We start from the raw sequence: 22,482 nt of genomic DNA, 5'->3' as shown, positions 1-22,482 counted from the left end.
AGTCCTGCATCGGGCTCCCGCCAGGGAGCCTGCTTCTCCCTCTGCCGATGTCTCTGCCTCTCTCTGGGTGTCTCTCATGAATAAATAAATAAAATCTTAAAAAAAAAAAAAAACACAAGCAGAAAATTTACCCACTCTTTAAACCAACTATAACAATTTCATGAGCCAGGGGACAAATCAGTACCCTTATCTACAGATGGGGATACTCAGCTCTGTTACAGAGAAGTTCATCATTTTGCCTAAGATCCTGGAGCTAGTAAGGGGCAGACAGGATTGGAATCCAAATCTGTCTGATGTCATCATGGACACTTACCCACCATCACATCTTGGACACTCGATATTAAAGACCAGAGCTAGTCAAGAAAAAAATAAAACTAAATAATGTTTTTAAATTACAGAAATGCAGATATTAAACTCGCAATGTCATTTTCACAGGGCTTTCCTTTTCCATGGTAAATCTGTGACACTTTTATGATGAATCTTATTTTTGGAGCAGAGAATCATTACTCGATTTAACAATCTGGCCCACACTGGTTTCCGTATATCAAGTTTAGCTCAATGTGCATCTTTTTTCAAAGTAGCCCGTCTGGTCTGCAGCCATTTCCTTGGAGCTTCCCCTGATTCAGAGTTGAGTGGAAAGAGCAGGCCAGGATATAGCAGGGAGGGAAACATCACGGAGGGGGATACTTGCCTCCTACTTCCTACCTTCTAATGCCTCCGGACAAAACATAGCCCTGCAAAAAAGCTGTGACCTCAGAAAGTATCACTGGGATAGAATTTCAGCTCCGAGATTTTGGTGGAGCTGGGACTTTAGAGGGCAAATCTGGCTGGAAAGGTTGTGCCAGAGGACTCTGTTTTTCCCCCCTAAAGATTTTATTTATTCATGAGACACACAGAGAGAGGCAGAGACACAGGCAGAGGGAGAAGCAGGCTTTCTGAGGGGAGCCCCAAGCGGGACTCGAACCCAGGACCCTGGGATGAGGCCCTGAGCCGAGGCCAGGCTCAAGCACTGAGCCACCCAGGCACCCCTGTGCCAGAGGACTCTGGCATTTGCGCGGTACCACGAAGTAGATTGAAAAATGTCGATCCACCAGGTCCATTGCGGGGAGCAGCTGTTGGAAATTATGCTGAGGGCCTGCAGACCCCTTCCTGGCAAGCACATCCTCGCCCAGCAGTCCCATCCCTTCTCCAGTGACAACCATCAGCGCAGTTTGAAGAGGAAAATGGCCTTGTTGCGCAGCCCCGCGAGGCCCGTGGTCACACTGAGGCTGCGGGACAGGCAGGCAAGGGCGTGAGCCCCACCCCCCCCACCCCCCACCCCGTTACTCTCCCCTTTGCGGGGCGCACGGGGCCCGGGAGGCGCCGTCGGGGCTTCGGAAGATAATCGTGGTCCTGCTGGGCCCTCTGGTGGCCGTGTCGGTAACTGCAGGTGCCGGCGGGGCGCGGCGGCGGCGGCCTGAGACCCTGCATAGATGCGGACTAGGGGCAGCGTCTGTGACCCCTGAAGCGGCAGCCTGGAGGGCTGGTGGCCTGTCGTGTGCGCAGTCCGGCTGGCAGCCAATGTGATGAGATCCCAGCTCTCCTCTGTGCTGCGGATATTCCAGTTCAGTTCTGGGACCTTCTGGAAGTGCCGGACGATCCTTCACATCTTGCCCTAGGACGACCCGTAACCCCCTTTTTACCTAAACCGGCCTGAATCCCTGAGTCTGAGGAGCCAGCCACCAGAAGCCTGAGCCACGCACTCGCCCCCCCCCCCCCCCCCCACCGTGTGCTCCCCGAGGGCCTTTCTGCGTAGACCAGCTTGGCTTGGGGGCCAGCAGGCCCGCGGCCCCCAGCGGACAGACAGGCCCTCCAGCCCCTCCGCCTCCCGCGCGCCATCCTCAGGGCCTCCTGAGAACAGCAAGTGGGTTACCTCTGACGACACAAAGCGAAATTGTTTCCATCGTCCTAACCCCGCGGCGTTCTCCAGGTGGGGCCCCCCCGACCAGCAGCCGTCGCCATCACCCAGGGACTCAGAAGAAAGGCAGGCTCTGGGTCCCCCCCCCCAGGCCCGCTGCACCCAAAATTCTGGCGATGGGGCCCGCCCGTCTCCAGGTGATCCTGAGGCCCCCTCAGCCTTGAGAGCCGCCTCAGGCACGGACGCAGGCCAACACGCCCCGGACCGCGCCCCTCGGCTTATTGAAAACGTACATTCCGACCCCTCCCCACAGACCTGCAGTGGCCCCGGAGCGGGGTGCAGAAACCGGATTTTAAACCGTGGTTCCACGCAATTCCGATGTGGACGATCCACAGGCCGCCGTTTTTGAGAAATTCTGCTCCAGGACGAGCAGGGTCATCTGCCTGGCCCAGGGCCGCTTCCTCCTTTCAATTAGAGACAAGGATCGTTCTCGCGTCTTGCTGGTGGTGAGAGGCCTCAGGACGGTGCGGAGAACGCCGGGGCGTCCGGGCTGTTCCCCTGAGGACTTCGTTTTCCCTGCGACCGTGAGGAGAATCTCCGTGGAATCTGGATCCTAATCCAAAAGTGAAGTCTTTTCTCTGGAAAGTGATGTTAATTACTGAGAAAATGGGAAGAAGAGGAAGCCTGCGGCTTCTTTTTCTTTCTTTCTTTCTTTTTTTTTTTTTTTTTTTTTAAGATTTTATTTATTTGAGAGACAGAGAGAGCGAGCACGGGCCAAGGGCAGAGGGAGAGGCAGAAGCAGACTCCACGCCGAGCAGGGAGCCTGATTCGGGGCCGGCCCCACCCTGGGGTCATGACCTGGGCCCAAGGCAGACACTTACCCCACTGAGCCCCCAGGGCCCCAGGCCGCTCCGGGTGCGGGGAGGGCCGGCTCGGCGAGGAGCTGCCACCCCCGCGGGCCTGCCCAATAGCCGGCGCCCTTCTCCCTGCCTGAGCAGCCGGAGCCCTGGGGGCGCTTTCCCAGCAGGGCGCAGGAGGCGGTTTCATTATACTCGGTCGGGAAGAAAGGGGCGAGGAGCGCCCTTGGCTCACGTGACCTCCGCACCGGTCACCCCGGAAACGCAGGGGCGCTGGCCTGAAGCGCCCTGCGAGCGAAGTGTCCGGCTCGCGGCCTCAGCCCAGCTCCGCCGGCGGGCCCTGGGGCCTTCCGCAGCCTTCCCCTTCCGTTAGCTCCCCGCGTCGGCCTCCCTCAGCCCCGGGAAGGGCGCCCACCCCTCAGGGGCCCGAGGGCCTCCCCACTAAGCGCCGCGCCCCGCGCGTCCTTCCCCTGCTGTCAAGCGCGGTTAACGGCAGATCTCCCCGCGCCCCTGACAGGGAGAAGCTGCAAGGGCAGGGCTGCGAGGAAGGCCCGAGAGGAGCCCACAGGCGGGCTTGTGTGTCCAGAGGAGGGCAGCCCGCGGCGGGGGGCGGGGGGGGGGACCGCGGGCAGTCCTAGGAGAAGAGAAGGCTTTGCCCAAGGAACACACCCTCTCTTGACGGGGAGCTGGGCGGGTGACGAGCCACCCTGCTGGGCGGGGGCTGGCCTGGCTCACGGGGCGCTGCCGTTCCTCGGCCTCCCTTGCTCTTCGCCCCTGCACCCGGGCCTGCGCCGGGAGGGCCGACCAGTGTGGCCCCGCAGGGCCCGAGCTTGGGCTTCCCCCCGGGCCTGGAGCTGTGCTTTCTGTGGAGCCCCGGGGGGCAGCGGGAGCTCGGGGCATGTGAGGGGGCGGCGGGAGCCCCGGAGTCTGAGGGGCAGCGGGAGCCCCTGGGGTCTGAGGGGGCAGCGGGAGCCCCGGGGTCCGAGGGGGCAGCAGGAGCCCCGGAGTCTGAGGGGCAGCGGGAGCCCCTGGGGTCTGAGGGGCAGCGGGAGCCCCGGGGTCCGAGGGGGCAGCAGGAGCCCCGGAGTCTGAGGGGCAGCGGGAGCCCCTGGGGTCTGAGGGGCAGCGGGAGCCCCGGGGTCCGAGGGGGCAGCGGGAGCCCCGGAGTCTGAGGGGGCAGCGGGAGCCCCGGAGTCTGAGGGGGCAGCGGGAGCCCCGGGGTCTGAGGGGGCAGCGGGAGCCCCGGAGTCTGAGGGGCAGCGGGAGCCCCGGAGTCTGGGGGGCAGCGGGAGCCCCGGGGTCTGAGGGGGCAGCGGGAGCCCCGGAGTCTGAGGGGGCAGCGGGAGCCCCGGAGTCTGAGGGGGCAGCGGGAGCCCCGGGGTCCGAGGGGCAGCGGGAGCCCCTGGGGTCTGAGGGGGCAGCGGGAGCCCCGGAGTCTGGGGGGCAGCGGGAGCCCCTGGGGTCTGAGGGGCAGCGGGAGCCCCGGGGTCCGAGGGGGCAGCGGGAGCCCTGGGGTCCGAGGGGGCAGCGGGAGCCCTGGGGTCTGAGGGGGCAGCAGGAGCCCTGGGGCATGTGAGGGGGCAGCGGGAGCCCTGGGGCCCGAGGGGCAGCGGGAGTTCAGGGCATGCGGGGGTGTGGGGAGGCTCGGAAATTGCTCGGCGTCCTGCTCCTCCTCCCCACGCCTGTCCCCTGTCCCTGGTGGGAGGGGGAGGGCCTTTCTTCCACCTGTCCCCTGGCACCTGGGCCTGCCCAGTGACCCCCTGGCACCTTCTGCCCCAGGAAGGGCCTGGCACAAGTGGGGACGAAGCGGGCTGGGTGCACCTGTTCCGCAGCGTCTTAGGGCGGAGCGCGGTGCTGGTGGCCCCGGGCCGGGGTGGCAGTGCAGCCTCTGTGTGGTGGACGTCGGGCAGGAGGCCACAACTCCGTAAGGGATGAACCTACGGCCCACTCCCGATCCCGTTACCGAGTACTGAGATTGCAGTACCCTGGGGTGTAGGCAGCACCCTTGGTTGGGGATACCACCAGTGAGAAGGAGAGGTTCCCCAGGACCCGCTTCAGGCCAGCTGTGTGGGTCCATCAACCGATGGGAGGGGGAATGCCAGCAGCCATCAGGCCCGCGTGGGGACACAGCGAGGGGCTCCCAGCCAGCCCCCTGGAGCCCGCTCTACACCCGGGGAACCCTCTCTTCCTTCCCAGTCTTCCTGAATCTGTGTTGGTATTTTCCAGCCAGTTCAAGGCATCCTCCAGAGACTAAATACAAACTGTGTGATCTCAGTGATTACACAAATGAGCTAAATGCTCTGACATTTACATTAAAACTAGCACGGCACAATGTAAAAACGAATAAAATTCATGCTAATAATTACAAGTTTTAACTTTATGTACCCAGAAGGACATTAAATAGCAAATAAAATACACCGTGACTAGTGGTGGTTGCACAACAGTGTGAACATATTTAATACCACTAACCTGTCCGTTTAAAAATGTGCAAAATGTGCATGTAATGTACAAATCTAAAAAAGGTTAAGAGGGCAAATTTTATGTTCTATGTATTTTCCAATAAGAAAAAGAAAAGGTTGAGGCACCTGAGTGGCTCAGTCGGTTAAGCATCTGCCTCTGGCTCAGGTCAAGATCCCAAGGTCCTGGGATCGAGCCCTGCATGGGGCTCTCTGTTCAGTGAGGAGCCTGCTTCTCCCTCTCCCTCTGCTCCCTTCTCCCCCTGCTCATGCTCGTGCTCTTTCTCTGTTCCAAGTATATGAATAAAATCTTTTGAAAAAAGAATAAATGCAAACAAATGCCATGACAAGGCAAGAGAGAGCCCACAAAAAAAAAAAAGGGAAAAGCTTCGTATTATAATAGCTTTAATGGCACTGCTTCCGGCTTTCTGAACAATTTTCATCTAGCCTTAGGCCTGCAAATTTTGCAGCTGATTGCCTGTACCTCACAGTCTCGCCTGACTAGGAGATGATCGTATTAATTCTTACACAGTGTTAGAGGTGAAATTCTTTATTTCTTTTTTGGAAGATTTTATTTGAGAGAGTGAGCACAAGCAGGGAGGAGGGGCAGAGGCAGAAGAGAGAAGCAAGCCCCCCCACTGAGCAAGGAGTCCAATGTGGGGCTTGATCCCAGGACCCTGGGATCATGACCTGAGCCAAAGGCTGACCTTTAACCAACTGAGCCACCCAGGCACCCTGAGGTGAAATTCTAATCCTGTGGGGAGAAAAAGTCGCCAGTCTATGACGACTAAAGGTAATTTCCATCTTAGCATCCGTTCATCTACCAGGAGAATAAAGGAGGAAATGTAAAAGTAAGAAAACAAAGAGATTCTTGCATTTGGATGAGCACCTGTCACCTTTTGAGGTGACCTTGTGCATGCCCTGGGCAGCGTGAGGTTCCATGGTGAGATCGATTCATTATGAGAGCCCCTCTTCAAGAATGTAGTTGCCTCACACTCAACACAACAGTCTGCGTTTCCAGCATATTGCAAATGACTTAGGTCATTTTTCACCCTCCTTTCTGAAATCTGGCGCCTCCTAGGGTGATTAATAAGCTCATAGCTTCTCATATCCACGAGAGAGAGGATAGCAACCCTTCCTTCCAGGGTAAGAAAACTTTATGTAAACTGGGGTTGCCATAGCTTATAAATTCCTCATAATTACTTTCCATCCACTGGTAATGTATCCACCCAAACACACCTTTCTTTGCACTCTTGTGAACTTCGGTTAGCTCTTCAGGCAGGCGTGGGAAGCTTAATGTATTTCCTGTGAAATCATACCATTCTCCTTGATCGGCTTATCCCAGCTTTGCAAATTGAAAAAAAAATTTTCATTCCTGGCATCAACAGCCTGTTAAATTGGTTCTGATTAATAATTGAATCTTAAGATCCGTTCAAGGCAACATTTCACAACAACAGATTAGTAGGGAGGGGAGAGTGGTGCCAGGTAGCACGTGTGTATCATGATCGCCCGGACTGATGACCTCAAATGGAGGTTAAATGTGGAGTCTAGATTCTGGGAGACTTTAATTCCTTAGAAAAGTCGTAGAAATACACAGAAACTTCTACCCTACTGAATGATGGACCTAGCATTTATTTCCTAGTAATAGACTTTGAATGCTGATCTAGAGGCATTCCCCTTGGACTTGGAACTCTGCTCTGGGTCAGATTCTTGTGGTTCATATCAACCTCTCTTAGATTTTAAATTATTTTTCAAAAATTTTTTTAAAATTCATTTATTCATGAGAGACACACAGAGAGAGTCAGAGACACAGGCAGAGGGAGAAGCAGGCTCAACGCAGGGAGCCCAATGTGGGACTTGATCCTGGGTCTCCAGGATCATGCCCTGGGCTGAAGGCAGCCGCTGAGTCACCCAGGTATCCCAGAATTTGGATTATTTACAACAGCACCGCGGAATATTTCTTCCTTAATCCTGAAGGAGAAAATACAGTCCCCCTGAAATGTCAGACTGAGAATCAGATAAATAGGCTCCTAGCTTAACAAACCAAAAGCAAGACCCTTGTGGATGATTTCCAGGCATATAGTGTGTCCAAATGACCCTAGATCTTTATGCCAAATCCTTTAAGCGTGTCCAGACTTACCCGACATCCAATTCTCCCAGCCCAGTCTGTGACTGAAGATAATTTCGATCCTGTTCTTCCTTCACCTATTGGAGAAAAAAGGACACCTAAAAGTAAAAGAACAGATTCTTGCTTTTAGATGAGCAGCCATCACGTTTTTAAGTAACTTCTAGAGTTTCTCAATAGAGACCTTTAGGCTGCCTGAAGGTGTTGCATCAACTACCTGGGGGATTGGTTTAAAACATTGGTGACAGGGCTCCTGGGTGGCTCTGTGAGTTAAGAGTCGGCCTCCGGCTCAGCTCCTGATCTCAGGGTCCTGGGATCAAGCCCCATGTCTCTTGCTTGGTGGGGAGTCTGCTTCTCCCTCTCCCTCTGTCCCTCCCCCTGCTTGTGTGCTGTCTCTCTCTCAAATAAATAAAATCTTTTTAAAAAAATATATAAAATAAAATGCTGAAGAAGACCTTCTTCCCAGATCTTCTGAGTCTGACTCTTTGGGAATTTTTTAGTTAATCCAGAAACTCTTAGGTGGTCAAACTTGAGAACCACTGACCTAAAGATACTTTCATAAATTTCAGTGAATTGTTGTATTCTCAACACCTAAGTGTCCAACAGTTCTATTGCACACATGGAAATCTTTAAATCACTTGCTCAGTAAGACTAATTTGCACATTTTGTAATTCCCAGAAATTGAGAGCAAATGTCTTTCAACCTTCATTCTTTGAGTAAGCAGGTTTTTAGGATGTTTTATGACCGGGGCACTGCACAAGGTTCTGTAGATTAAGTGACCTTCACAGCTCTACGAGCAGTAACATTCTGCATGTTTGGCATTGTTGGGAAGACCCCAGGCTGCAGAACAAGGATGAGAAGTGAATACTGGGGGACACCTGGGTGGCTCAGCGGTTGAGCATCTGCCTTCGGCCCAGGGCCTAATCCTAGGATGCGGGATCGAGTCCCACATTGGGCTCCTTGTGGGGAGCCTGCTTCTCCCTCAGTCTGTATCTCTGCCTCTCTCTCTCTCCCTCTCTCTCTCATAAATAAATTTTAAAAATCTTTATTTAAAAAAAAAAGTGAATCCTAGGATTAGGGAAAAAAGGGAATCCTGGCGACAAAGAGACTCCCAGCTCCTGTGCATTATTGTGATTTTGTTGTGTGCCAGGGGCTCTGTCTATATTGCCTCTTTTCGTCCTCACAAATATATCGTCCCCATTTTGCATATAATGACACTATAGCTCCGTGAGGCTATTCAACTAGAAAGCAGTGAAGCAGGGATTCCCTCCCAGCAGCCTGCTTCTAGAATGCAGGCTCTGATTCAACACCATTCCAGCTGTCAGAGTGGTGCTCCTTTCCCTAATAAGGCAGAAACCAGGAGGTGATACTATGAGATGTGAATATTTTATACCACCATGTGGCCACCTCATTTCAATTCCACTGGTGATTCCTTCTATATTAAATCTATGAAGCGTGTGCACAGGCCAGGCTCTGGGGAAACAAGACAAATAGTTGTATGCTTCGAGAGGCTCCCCATTACCAAGTCACTCGGTCACACAGAAAATCTAGAATTAGAACTGAGAACCCCCCAAAGTCCTTGAGCAGTGTTGAGGCCGTCAGCTGCCTGGCCTGCCTTTCTAAAACTCTCCTAGGGAAGGTAGCTCCACCTCCCTGGCATTCTTAGGATGTCAGAATAACTCTGCCAGTTGGGCTTTTCTCACTCAAGCAAAACCACTCCTGGGGGCAGTAGATTTGGAACTGAGTCCTCTTTGTCGTGCCATCTGGAGAATTATAATGTTTTAACCCCTTTCAGCGTGTTAAAGTCAGTCTTTTTCTTCTTCCTTCTTTCTGGAGGCTGGAAAAAAATGCCCTGGGCTCCCAATACTGGCCCCCTCCACGTAATCCCTAATCACAAAGCTCTGTTAGGACAGCAGAGGTTTCTAGCTGAAGGTTCTGCAGGAGACAAACAGGGTTTGCAGACATTACTACGCAGCAGCTTCCGTGATAGTTAAAAGTCTAGTTGAAATCAGTTGGTAAATTCTAGCTGCGTCCCAGGCTGCCTCCTGCTCCGAAGGCTGAACACAATCCAGGATATCTCACTGTTGCCACGAAAATTTGTGTCCAACTGTATTGAAGATCCCACAGACTTGCCCTGAAAGCGAGCGTGGCCGACGTTCTTCACCCAAACAAATCAATCTGTACATATTTTCCTCAGCCCCTTTTACATTCAGACGATACAGGGGTGCTCCAGTGGGGCAGGGGACCTCCTAGGGACTCCGCCACAGGCTCAAAGACCCACAGCAAACACAACTCACAGGCCTCCCTGTCCCCCCAAAGCAAGGCTATCTCCAGAGACCCCCTCCCAAATATAAATGGAGACAGAGAGAGTGTCCCCACTCAGATGTTGTCAGCACCCCAAGCTGCTTCCCCCACCTTGAGAACCCTCAGTTCAGGATTGCCACCAACACTCTTGTCTGCTTTCTGCACCTGCCTTCCTGGGTGGCTGCACATAGCTGGGGAAAGACCCCGAGGGCAGTGCTGCGTCTACCGCACCTGCACCTCCGTACAGCTAACCTCTGCTGAGCATCCCCTGCCGCTGGGCACATCCTTCCTGGCCCCTCACACCTGCCTTCCACAAGGAGCCCCAAACCTCCTGCTCTGGGCTCAAGCCTGCAACAACACCTCCACCCAGGGTGGACCCCTCCAGCCCCTCTGCCAAGATGAAGCTCGTCCAGTGACAACTTCAAATTTCCTCTTGTCCACCTCAAATCTTTTCTTTATCATCACCCTTTTTTTATTATCCCTTCATCTCTGTCTCTCTCCTTTTTCTGCCCCAGAGACTCCTCCCCATCCCTCTAGCCAGCCCCTGGGACCACCATTCTGTTTTCTGTCTCTATGATTGTTTTTAAAAGATTTTATTTATTTATTCATGAGAGACACAGGCAGAGGGAGAAGCAGGCTCCCTGCAGGGAACCTGATGTGGGATTTGATCCCGGGTCTCCAGAATCACGCCCTGGCCGAAGGCGGCGCTAAACCGCTGAGCCACCCAGGGATCCCCTGATTTTTTTTTTTTTTTTTTTAATTCATGAAAGGCAGAGAGAGAGGGAGGCAGAGGCAGAGGGAGAAGCAGGCTCCCCACTGAGCAGGGAGCCCAGGGTGGGACTTGATCCTAGGACGCTGGGATCACAACCCGAGCCAAAGGCAGACGCTCAACCACTGAGCCACCTGGGTGCCCCCTATGATTTTTTTTTTAACCAGTTTATTTTACTTTGGATTTTTTTCATCATGATAAGTGAACTCTTCAGTCGTCATGCTCTATTTCCCCCGGCCCCCCACCCCTCCCAACTCTGATGACCATCAGTTTGTTCTCTATAGTTTGTTTCTTGATTTGTCTCTCTCTTCTTTTCCTTTGTTTATGTGGTTTGATTCTGAAATTCCACACAAGGGAGATCAAATGGTATTTGTCCTTCTCTGACTTATTTCACTCAGCATTATGCCCTTTACCCTCTAGCTCTACCCATGATTATATATATATATATATAATATATATAGAGAGAGAGAGGTGATATATATATTATATATATATGTATAATCTCACCTCTTCTTTATCCATTCACCTTCCCATGGACATTTGAACTACCACCATAGTTTAGCTATTATAAATAATGCTACAATCAACACAGGGGTGCATGTATCCCTTTGAATTAGTGTTTTGTAATTTTAGGGTAAATGTGTTTCCTGGATAATAGGTAGTACTTTTTTTAACTTTTTGAGGAAACTCCATACTGTTTTCCACAGTGGCTGCACCAGTCTGCACTCCCACCAACAGTGCACAAGGATTCTTTTGTCTCTACATCCTTGCCAGCCACTCGTTGTTTCTTGTGTTTTTGGTTTTGGGTAATCTGACAGGTGTGAGGTGATATCTCACTGTGATCTTGATTTGCATTTCCCTGATGGTGAGTCATGTTGAACATCTTTTCATGTATCTATTGGTCATCTCTATGCCTTCTTTGGAGAAAAGTCTTCATGTCTTCTAACCATTTTTAATTGGATTATTTGTTTTTTGGGTATTGAGTTGTATCAGTTCTTTATATATTTTGGATACTAACCCTTGACTGGATTTGTCATTTGCAAATATCTTCTCCCATTTAGTAGGTTGTCTTTTAATTGTGTTGGTTGTTTCCTTTGCTGTGCAGAAACATTTTATTTTGTTGTAGTCCCAATACTTTATCTTTGGTTTTATTTCCCCTGCCTCAGAAGACATATCTAGAAAAATGTTGCAATGGCCAACGTCAGAGAGACTACTGCCTGTAACTCTCTTCAAGGATTTTTATCATTTCAGATCTCACATTTAGATCATTAATCAATTTTTTTAAGATTTTATTCATCCATTCATGAAAGACACACAGAGAGAGAGAGAGAGAGAGGCAGAGACACAGGTAGAGGGAGAAGCAGGCTCCATGCAGGGAGCCTGACATGGGACTTGATCCTAGGTCTCCATGATCATGCCCCAGGCTAAAGGCAGGCGCTAAACCGCTGAGCCACCCCGGCTGCCCTCAATAATCAATTTTGGTGTGTTTTTGTATATAGTGAAAGAAAAGGGTCTCACTCTTTTGCCTGAAGCTGTCCAACACCATTTGTTGAACAGACGGTCTTTTCCCTTGTATGTTGTATATTCATTCCTCCTTTGTCAAAGATTAACTGATCATGTAATTGTGGGTTTACATCTGGGTTTTCTGTTCTATTCCATTGATCTATGTGTCTATTTTCATGCCAGTACCATACTGTTTTAATTATTACTGCCCTATAATATAACTTGAAATCTGGAACTATGATACGTTCAGTTTTGTTGTTCTTTTCCAAGATTGCTTTGGCTATTCTGGGTCCCTTGTGATTCCATACAAATTTTAGGATTGTTTGTTCTAGTTCTGTAGAAAATGCTATTGATATTTTGATAGAGACTGCATTAAATCTGTAGATTGCTTTGAGTGATATGGACATTTTAACAATATTTGTTCTTCCTGGGACGGCTGGGTGGCTCAGTGGTTGACCTTCTGCCTTTGGCTCAGGATGTAATCCTGGATCCTGGGATCAAGGCCCACATCAGGTTCCCCATGGGGAGCCTGCTTCTCCCTCTGCCTATGTCTTTGCCTCTCTCTGTGTGTCTCTTATGAATAAGGAAATTTTAAAAATCCTTTAAAAAATATATTTGTTCTTCTAATCCATGAGCATGGAATGTCTTTCCATTTCTTTGTGTCATCTTGAATTTCTTTTATCAGTGTCATAGTTTTCAGGGTATAGATCTTCTACCTCTTTGATTAAGTTTATTCATAGATATTTTATCATTTTTGGTGCAATTGTAAATGAGATTGTGTTCTTAATTTCACTTTCTGCTGCTTCCTTATTAGTGTATAGGAATGAACAGATTTCTAAACAAGAATCTTTTTTTTTTTTTTTAATTTTTATTTATTTATGATAGTCACAGAGAGAGAGAGAGAGAGAGAGAGGCAGAGACACAGGCAGAGGGAGAAGCAGGCTCCATGCACCGGGAGCCTGACGTGGGATTCGATCCCGGGTCTCCAGGATCGCGCCCTGGGCCAAAGGCAGGCGCCAAACCACTGCGCCACCCAGGGATCCCGGAATGAACAGATTTCTGCACATTAATTTTGTATCCTGTGACTTCACTGAATTTTATCAGTTCTAGTGAATTTTTGGTAGAGTCTTTAAGGTTTCCTATATAGAATATTATGTCATCTGCAAATAGAGTTTTACTTCTTCCTTACAAGTTTCGGTGCCTCTTACTTCTTTATGTTGTCTAACCATTATGGTGTGGACTTCCAGTATTATGTCAAATAAATGCAGAGTATTGTATAGCTGGATGAAGAGTATGCATCCAAAAGATTTTAACAGGTTGACTCTAACAGAATGAAATTTAACAAAGGTCAATATAAAGACTTGACCATGGTTTGAAATACCCAGCCACACAAAGAGGTCATAATCAGGAGCTATAGAGAGGAAAGGCAGAAAGGATTTAGTTAAACGGCAAGGTCGTTGGGTACCAATACTATGAAAAGCAAATGGGATCTGGATGCCTGGGTTGCTCAGCGGTTGAGCATCTGCCTCCCGCCCAGGACGTGATCCTGGGGTCCCACGATCGAGTCCCACATCGGGCTTCCTGTGTGGAACCAGCTTCTCCCTCTGCCTGTGTCTCTGCCTCTCTCTCTCTTTGTATCTCTCATGAATAAATAAATAATATCTTAGAAAAAAAAAGCAAATGGGATCTTGGGCTATGAAATATAAAGTACCTACTGCAAGGAAAGGATTGTTCTCTTCAATTGAACAGTATTCAACTCAAGTCTGCCCATAGTGCTGATTTCAGCTCTGGACACCATACTCAAAGCAAGGCTTGGTGGACATTCAGAAAGGAACAACTGGGACCATGATAGTACTCAAAACAGATCCTATGGCCATGCCCTAAAGGGCTATCCAGAAGAAGAGAGATTAGATAGGCTTTATGTAACTCCATATTATATAGCACCAGGAGGAGACACTACAGGATACTGTAGTGTCAGCATAGACTAGTGAAAAACTTGTCAAGTCTCTAAGATGCAGAGCATAGAAGGGACTTTTTGGGGAGTTAGTGGGTAACCAGGGGAGGTTTCCAAGTTCAGTGGATATGAACATGACAATTCCAGCCTTCTCTCTTCAAATCTCTGCTGCCACTGAAATCCTTGATTGTGTGTACCTGCCTGGACCTGAACTCTCCAGCTTCTTAAAGTTGAAAAACCATTGCTCATTCTTAAAGCCATAGGAAAAAGGATTTGGTGATTTAAGACATTTTTCTTTTATTTGAAAACTTGAAATACAAGAGAACTTCCTTGACCCTTGATAAGATATCCAGTAGAAAATCACAGCAAACATCATTATTAATCATGAAATATTAGACATCCTTCCTTTAAAGTCAGGAACAAAAGAAGATGCCTCCACCACCGCTACCATTAAAACATTATGCTGGAGGCCCTAGCTAGAGCGATAAGGCAAGAAAATAAATAAGAGATATAAGGATTGCGCTAGAAGTAACAAAATTTCATCACTCACAGAAGATATAATTGTCTTTATATAAAATTTAAGAAAATCTGGCAAACTACTAGAATCAATAAGATGGTTCAGCAGTATTTCTTAAACATATAATCAGTATGCAAAAATTTAGTGTGCCTGTCTAACAACAACAATCAATCAAAATATAAATGTTTTATATGTCCTGTTCACAGTAGCAAAGAAGACTACAAAGTAGCTCATGTGCTCTAGATTTTTAAGAAAATATTATAAAACTTTACTAAAGGGTATAAAAAGAAGTGTAAGTAAATGTTCATGAATGGGAAGATTGAGAATCTTAAGTATGTCAATTCTCCTTAAATTGTGAGTTTATAAATACAATTTTATTCCAGTAAAAATCCCTATAGAATTTTCTCAAAACTTGGCAAGTTAATCCTATATTGATAAAAAAAAAGAATGAAGGACTAAGAATGGTTAAAACATTTTTTTGCACCTGGATAAACAAAACAAAACAAAACAAAAACCTGATAGACGGAACCCAGAACAGACATATTTAGATGAACATACATGATATATGATATGTGACATTACAAATCCATGAAAAAGGGGTAAACTTTTTAACTATTATTAGTGAACAATGACCCTCCAAATGGAGAAAGAAAAGTTAAATCATATGCCTACTTCATACACAAAACAGTAAATTTTATGTGAATTAAATACCTATCGAAAGAGCAAAACTTTAAACCTTCTAGAGGAATATTTAGACTACTGTTATATCCACAACATAAATATATACATAGTCCATATGTATTTATGTATATATTTTTTTCTTAAACATACAAGCACAAATCATAAAGGAAATGCATGATAGATTTAACTACATTAAAAGTTTAAGTTTCTGGAGCCACCTGGTTGGCTCAGTTGGTAGAACATGCAACTCTCGATCTTCGGGTTCTGAGTTCAAGCCCCAGGTTGGGCATAGTGCTTACAAAAAAAAAGCTTAAATTTCTACATTAGTAAAAAATGATTAGGAAATTCACAGAGGAGGAAATGTCATGGCTAATATAGATACTCAACTAGGTTTTTAGGTCACCTAAGATTTTTGCCTAATGCAAGGAGGGTTGATTATTAAAAAATCCACTGCTGAATAATAGACTCTGTGTGGTGTGGTTACTCACAGCATCATATTTGTTGTAGCTCTGAGTGCCCACTAATCATTTGCTGTATCTTTGTCCAAGGCAGATCAAGCATTGTACCACTATTAAAGGAAGCTCATCACATCCTGGGGGGGGGGGGGGGTCACTATATGTTATGTGCACAAGGCTATAAAGATGTCTGGGTTCCTGGGGCCAGTCTTCTGGAGGCAACCCTGGGAATGGACTTACTTAATGGGTCTGCCCCCCTCCAGTCCTCCCACACCAACTCCATCTTTTTGCAGTCTCTTAGCAAAAGCATCTAGGTTTTCCTACTACACACTCCAAGACGAAAAAATAAGAGCCCACTCTACCATAAGTGGCAGCTATATGTAATGGATTAAAAATATTAGGCTGGGTGTGCCTGGGTGGCTCAGTGGCTTATGCATCTGCGTTTGGCCCAAGTCACGATCTCAGGGTCCTGTGATTAAGCCCCACATTGGGCTTCCTGCTCAGCAGGGAGCCTGCTTCTCCCTCTCCTTCTGCTGCTCCTTCTGTCTGTGTTCTCTCTCTGGCTCACTCTCCTCTCTCAAATAAATAAATAAAACCTTATAAAATAAAAATAACAAAATAATAAAAGTATCAGGATGTATATTTTATCCCATAGGATGTAAATTACATAAGCATCCAAGCTCTTGCAGTGAATGCTTCTCTCTCCTAGCACCTCTCTTTGCTCGTGCTAACAATGAGAAAAATCAAATCAAATATCTGGATAGACTGATGTCTCCTGTCTCCAGATTTTGTAGGACACTGAAAGAATACTAAGAACCCAGCCTGAAGGAGACAGAAAAATCTAATCTTCTTTATTTTTATTTCCTTTTCTGAAATGTTTTTATCAGTACAATTACCAGAGGCAGTGCCTGACTTCCCTTGACAATCTTATGCTTTCACCGTCACATACAATTAGGTGCTATTTATCATTAAAAGAAAAGTAAAACAAGATGATAGGATACAGCAGGTGAAGTCTCCATCTCAGCGTTGATAAAGGCTTTATCTCAATATAATATAACCCAGATATTTTTAAATGTATACGATTTGTATTAGGTTGTGTTTTAGTGTGGAAGGAGGAAAAAAGAGGAGGTAAACAAATACAGCATCAAAAACACTTTACCCACCGAAGAGAACAGGTAGAAAGGGCATAAGACAGATCTGAGTTTGATACCTATAGCTTAGAACTTATATGACTCCGGAAAGAACTTATATTTAACCCTGTCTTTTTTTCTCCTCTATAAAACAAGCATATCTACCTTAAGGAGGTTTTGTGAGGCTCGAGCCTTTGGGGGGGGGGGGTTGGGGACACAACCAGACCCCAGCAGGAAACACATGTGCTGAGCCTCCCTGTTGGCCTCCGAGGGAGCCATCACCTCCCGGAGTGGTGACCAGAAGCCAGAGAGAAGTGTAGCTTCAGCTCTCTCTGCACCTGGCTGCAGGAGGAGGCCCCACAGGCGCCATGGGCAACGCGGCCCCCATCTTGTGGCCCCAAGCAGCGAAGGCATCCCACCGCTGCTGCTTCCATCCCTCGGCCTCTTTGCCAGCTGTTCCTATGGCTGAAGCCTGAGGGCAAAAGAGCCCAGCTGCTGCAGTCTAGACGGTGTGCCTCCTAGAACACAGAGCTCAGGAGAGGCGGGTGGAGGATGGAGCTGGGGGGCCAGTCAGAGCTGGGTGGAGGGGGGAGAAGAGTTGGAGGCCCCATCAGAGCTGGGTGGAGGAGTGGAGAATGCAGCTGGGGGGTGGGGGGAGGAATCAGAAAATATCAAGTAGAGCACTCCACAGGTTTAAGTTGGCTTCCTCACTCCCCGCCAGGCGCATTTTGCTCATCAAGCAATGCTGGTCTGTAAATTGGAAATTGTTTGGCCACTCATACCTTTTCAAAAAGGCTCCACTCAAAGGGCATTCATTATTTTTTTTATTTGATCCCCATAGCATTATATTAGGTAAATGGGGCAAGTGGGATTATACTGAAGCTTGAGATTAATGGCCCTTCAAAGACCATAGAAGGTCCAAGGCTATAACCCAGATTCATGAGATTTGTGGGAATCTGCAGAGACATAGATGCTGACAAAGGTTATTTGTGATGAATGCTTTGATCATTCATCCTAAATGAATCCTAAACATTACCATCAGCCAGCCAGCTACTTCCACGGCAGGGGCAGGTGGGTTGGGGGTGGACGGACTGCACCTCCAAACAAGGATTTGACTCCACGTATAATAAAGTATCAAAGTGTGTATGTACCATATACGCATTTATCTCTATATATGTTACTTATAAGGAAGGATATATATACAACAAAACATATACTGGTTTTCTTTTAAGATTTTTTTTTGTTTTTAAATTTTATTTATTTAGTCATGAGAGTGCTCGCTTCGGCAGCACATATATTTAGTCATGAGAGACACACAGAGAGGCAGAGACATAGGCAGAGGGAGAACCAGGCTCCCTTCGTGGAGCCAGATGTGGGACTCGATCTCAGGACCCTGGGATCACGACCTGAGCCAAAGGCAGATGCTCAACTACTGAGCCAGACAGGTGTCCCTAAGATTTTATTTTTATGTAAGCTCTGTGCCCAGTGGGGATGGAACTCAACCCTGAGATCAAAAGTTGCATACTCCACCGACTGAGACAGCCAGGCACCCCGATAGATGTATTGTTAATAAAAAAGAAAGAGAAAATCAGAAACAAGAAATGGAGCAAAGTTCAATATGCTAATCATAAAAGTTATTCTGGGGGAGGCTGGATGGCTCCTTGGGTTGGGCGTCTGACTCTTGGTTTGGGGTCAGGTCATGATCTCAGGTTTGTGAGACTGAGCACCACACCCGGCTCCAGGCTCAGCATGGAGTCTGCTTGAGTTTCTCTCCCTCTGCTTCTCCCCCCTCAAATAAACAAATAAATATTTAAAAAATAAATACTGTGGTTGCTGTGTCTGAGCATCAGATTCAATTCTGAGTTTCTTGGGATCAGTAAATTAAACAATTCTCATTCTCAGAAAAGAAGCGACATACTATTTTCTCAGGAGAAGAAAGTGGGGGGTGGGGGTGGTTCCCAGAAAAAAACTATAATAAATTTCTTATGGAGGAAACTTCCTTTCATATAAGACACCGAGTGACATAATGGACAGTAGCCTTGACAGCAGGTTTATAATTAATAAAAACTAGTGTTTTCCATGGCATTTCTTAAAATCAGAGCATAATATTTTAAAGTAATCTCTACACCAACATGAGGCTCAAACCCACAACCCTGAGATCAAGTGTTGCATGCTGTACTGACTGAGCCAGCTAGGCGCCCCCAGAGCATAACACTTAAAGTACATGCCAGGGGGGGCTCTGGGGGGCTCATTCATTTCAGCGTCTGACTCTTGATTTCAGCCTGGGCCATGATCTCAGAGTCCTGGACTTGAGCCCCACATGGGGCTCCGTGCCCCTGTAGAGTCTGTGGAGTCTGCTTGTCCTTCTCTCCCTCCCTCTGCTTGTTCTGTCTCTCTGTCTCTCTCTCTCAAATAAATAAAATCTTTTAAAAATTCTTTTTTTAATTTAATTTTATTTATTCATGACAGACACAGAGAGAGAAGCAGAGACACAGGCAGAGGGAGAAGCAGGCTCCATGCAGGGAGCCCAATGCGGGACTCGATCCCAGGACCCCGGGATTAGGCCCTGGGCCGAAGGCAGGTGCTAAACCACTGAGCCACCCAGGCATCCCTTTTAAAAATCCTTAAAAGTCAAGTACATGCCAGTGAAGATGATTCTGGGAGAAGTCAAGGTGATGTCCAAGCATCAGTCTCCCTGGTTCCAATGGGGTCAATGGTGACCTCGGAGAGCCTAAGGGAGGAAGAGAGGTCATCAATCCCTTTGAGACAACCTTCCCTGCATAGCACTTCTGTCAGGCAGGCTTTTGACCCGCACAGATGTCCAGAGGTGGTTCTCTCCTGCCAGATGGGCACTGAGTGCCGGGGCTCCAGCACTGCTGACCTAGGGCAGTCCTGGGCCTTGAGGAGCAGGGCAGGTGGGGGGCTGCTGAAGGTGTCCAGGGACAGGCGGATGGCTCGTGCCTTCCCACTCGGGGACAACAGGGCCTGCGGGAAGCAGGTTAGAGCTCGCTCAGCCCATAATGTGCACTGCCTCCCTCCCCCGTCTTCCAGAACTTTGTTTTCAACTATCAAGGGGGGAAAGGAGACAAAGTGATTCGAGGATAGGAAATACTCTTCATAGTCACCTCCTTCAAATAGAAACCTCAAGTCTAACTGCCCAGAAATGCCACGTAGTATGCCAGCTAGGAGAATCAACGTCTCCCTCTCACTGGGAGTCACAGACCAGGGCTACTGAGAGCCCCCTAACATCTGAGCTGTAATGCAGATGAAAGGAGATGAGGATGAACTTCAGGGGTGAACTTGAACTAATGTAGGAACTGTCACATATGACCATTTCCAGGCCCCGAGTACTTTAACACATTATCCCAATCTTCCTACTTACCTTTCAGGTAGATGGTATTACATCCATGTTAGTTTTCAGATAAGAAAATGATGTTCCGAGATGAGAGACAATCACCCAGGGTCAGAAACTAAGAGAGCCCCGCTTTCTCTGACTTGAGGCGGGGGCTTGCACTGCCCTCCCCTCCAGGCGGCAGACGGCTTGGTACTTGGCCTCTGTGATTTGGAGAAGGGCAGGTCTGGGCTCCCTGGCCACCTGTCTGGTCTTGCCTGAGTCCCAGGCCCGGACTGGGTACCGGGCCCAGTTGCCCCTCACCCCTGCAAAGCTCAAAGCCAGACACAGATCTGGACCTGCCACACCCAGGCCAGGTTTTCCAGGAGATGTATCCACCCCTCCCATGGGCCCTTACAATAACCCAGAAGTAGGTAGAGCCAGATAAACAGCACTCATTACAGGAGAGTCAAAGAGAGCAGTCTCTCTCTCTCTCTCTCTCTCTCTCTCTCACACACACACACACACACACACACACACACACAGCCCCGCCCATGTCAGAGCTGGACTGCCCAGCCCCAGGACAGTATGTTGTACAGCTGAGAAACTTCTAAGCACCCTTACGCTATTTCAGATGCGGACAGCAGAGCCCAATTACACTGAGCTGGAGTCATGCTCTGCTAACTGCCCTTCATATCTGGCATACTGGGTTTTCCTAATTAGAGCCCTGACCTGCCCAAAAAAGAAATTAAGAATAGAAATGGCTTTGTGTTAGTGATTCCAGATCATATTTTTTTGTTTTCCTTGACTTCTGTTTGACTTATCTCTTTTTATCCCAAAATCCTATAAAGTGAACAATGCAAAAATGATGGGGAGGCGGCTTGATCTTCTGGTTGGAGGCATTTCAATGTATTCCTATGGGTTTATAGAATTGCATTCTGGTCAAACAAAATTGACTCTCTTGCCTCCATTTTTAATGACCATCTGCTAACACCTTGTGGTCACTGGCCAGTTACAAGGAAAGCTGCACAGTTAAAACCTCTGTATTTCTGTGACACTGAAGGCATACTAAAATGTGAGTGCTGTGTTTTTAGGGTCTCTTATACTGGCTCCTCTTAGGCTGGGCTCTGAGAGGCAGAAGTCTTGGGTTGCATCGGGGCGGCTTATGGTCAGGATGGCCAGGTGCAGCCAAAAAGGCAGCTGACATTTCCTGGATCCCTACTACATGCCAGGCACTTTCTTTTAATTATCTATCACCTTTAGTTCTACATACCTCCCCCCCCCCGCCGCCCAGGTCGGAGTTAATGTCCTCATCATACAGGTGACAGCACAGACTCAGAGACGTCAGGTAACTGGCTCAGGCTCACAGTAAGTCAGTCACTGGCTGTGTCAGGATTTGAACCCAGTTCTCTCTGATTACAAAGCCCATTTCCTCTTCCTTCTGCCATGCTCCTCACTCCATTTCACCCCTGGAAGAATCAGGCACTCAACTCCACAAAACTGGAATCGGTCATTCACTTTAGGCAAGCAGGCCTAGGGAAGTATCTCGTATTGGGCTGGGCAGGTCCCATCCTGATGCAGATGGATATATTTCTCTGGGAGGAAAAAAAGTCTCCATTTTTAACTTCATGCTATTCTAATCTTGTCCCTACTATTCTTTTTCCCACAATCCCATCTTCATCTGGCCTCCCAGCCTTTTTTCATTCTCTTTCTCATTTCCAAATCAACTCCCCCTTTTCCCCTCTTAGCTGATTTTTTTACCCTGTCAAGAAATGGGTGGATGGAGTTGCATTTAGCTTGTTACTTCATTAACATGGATTTATTCACCTACTCCCTGCCAAGGAGAGGTCATCAAGATAGCCAACCATGAAGCACTGGTCACTCTCAGAACAGAGAGAAGTTGCTAAGCAGGCCTACAGGGGTCAGGAGACTTTCCAAGAGTAGTTTCCTCATCCAAGATAACCCACCTTCTATACCAGCAGAATCCTGTACAAATAAACAAAACAAAAATCTAACCTCCACTCTTCAGATGTGCTTGCATTTACTCAAGAGAGGTGGTATGTGGACTGCCTGAGTGGCTTAGTCATAGGGTCCAACTCTTGATCTCAGCTCAAGTCTTGATCTCAGGGTTGTGAGTTCAAGCCCTGCATTGAATTCCATACCCACTGTGGAGCCCACTGAAGAAAAAAAGAGAAAGAGAGAGGTGGTATGCATTGTGTTCAGGATCAGAGACTCTGGAGCAACCAGACTACCTACAGTAAGACCCCAGATCCACCACCTGCTAGCTACAGGATCTTGGACAAGGTACATAACCTCTCCGCACATCCTCTTTTGGAATCGTTGGGATGTATATGTTCATGAAGTACCTGGATGACTGCCTGGCACAAAGTTAGCTCATCAACAAACGTGTAGAGCCCCCTCTGTGTAAAAGTTCTGTGCAGGAGACAGTACTGAGTACCAAGAAGCACCATATACGAATCGCCAACAGCATGGCACAAATGCT

General features: G+C 48.1%; 1 protein-coding gene and 1 long non-coding RNA gene across 4 annotated transcripts in view; one reads left to right on the top strand and one right to left on the bottom strand.

Moving 5' to 3' along the window:
• Window positions 1-22,482, top strand: part of LHFPL3 (LHFPL tetraspan subfamily member 3) — a 562,047-nt gene that overhangs the window by 503,597 nt on the left and 35,968 nt on the right. The gene's annotated exons all lie outside the window — the stretch shown is intronic.
• Window positions 1,334-3,086, bottom strand: LOC119864180. Its single transcript, XR_005373196.1, has 3 exons — window positions 2,779-3,086; window positions 2,213-2,535; window positions 1,334-1,654 (listed from the first exon to the last, which is right to left on the bottom strand). It is a non-coding gene; the product is annotated as an uncharacterized LOC119864180 (long non-coding RNA).

This window comes from Canis lupus, chromosome 18, assembly GCF_011100685.1.
Source record: "Canis lupus familiaris isolate Mischka breed German Shepherd chromosome 18, alternate assembly UU_Cfam_GSD_1.0, whole genome shotgun sequence".
NCBI lineage: Eukaryota > Metazoa > Chordata > Mammalia > Carnivora > Canidae > Canis > Canis lupus.
This window is presented reverse-complemented; position numbering and strand designations above follow the sequence as displayed.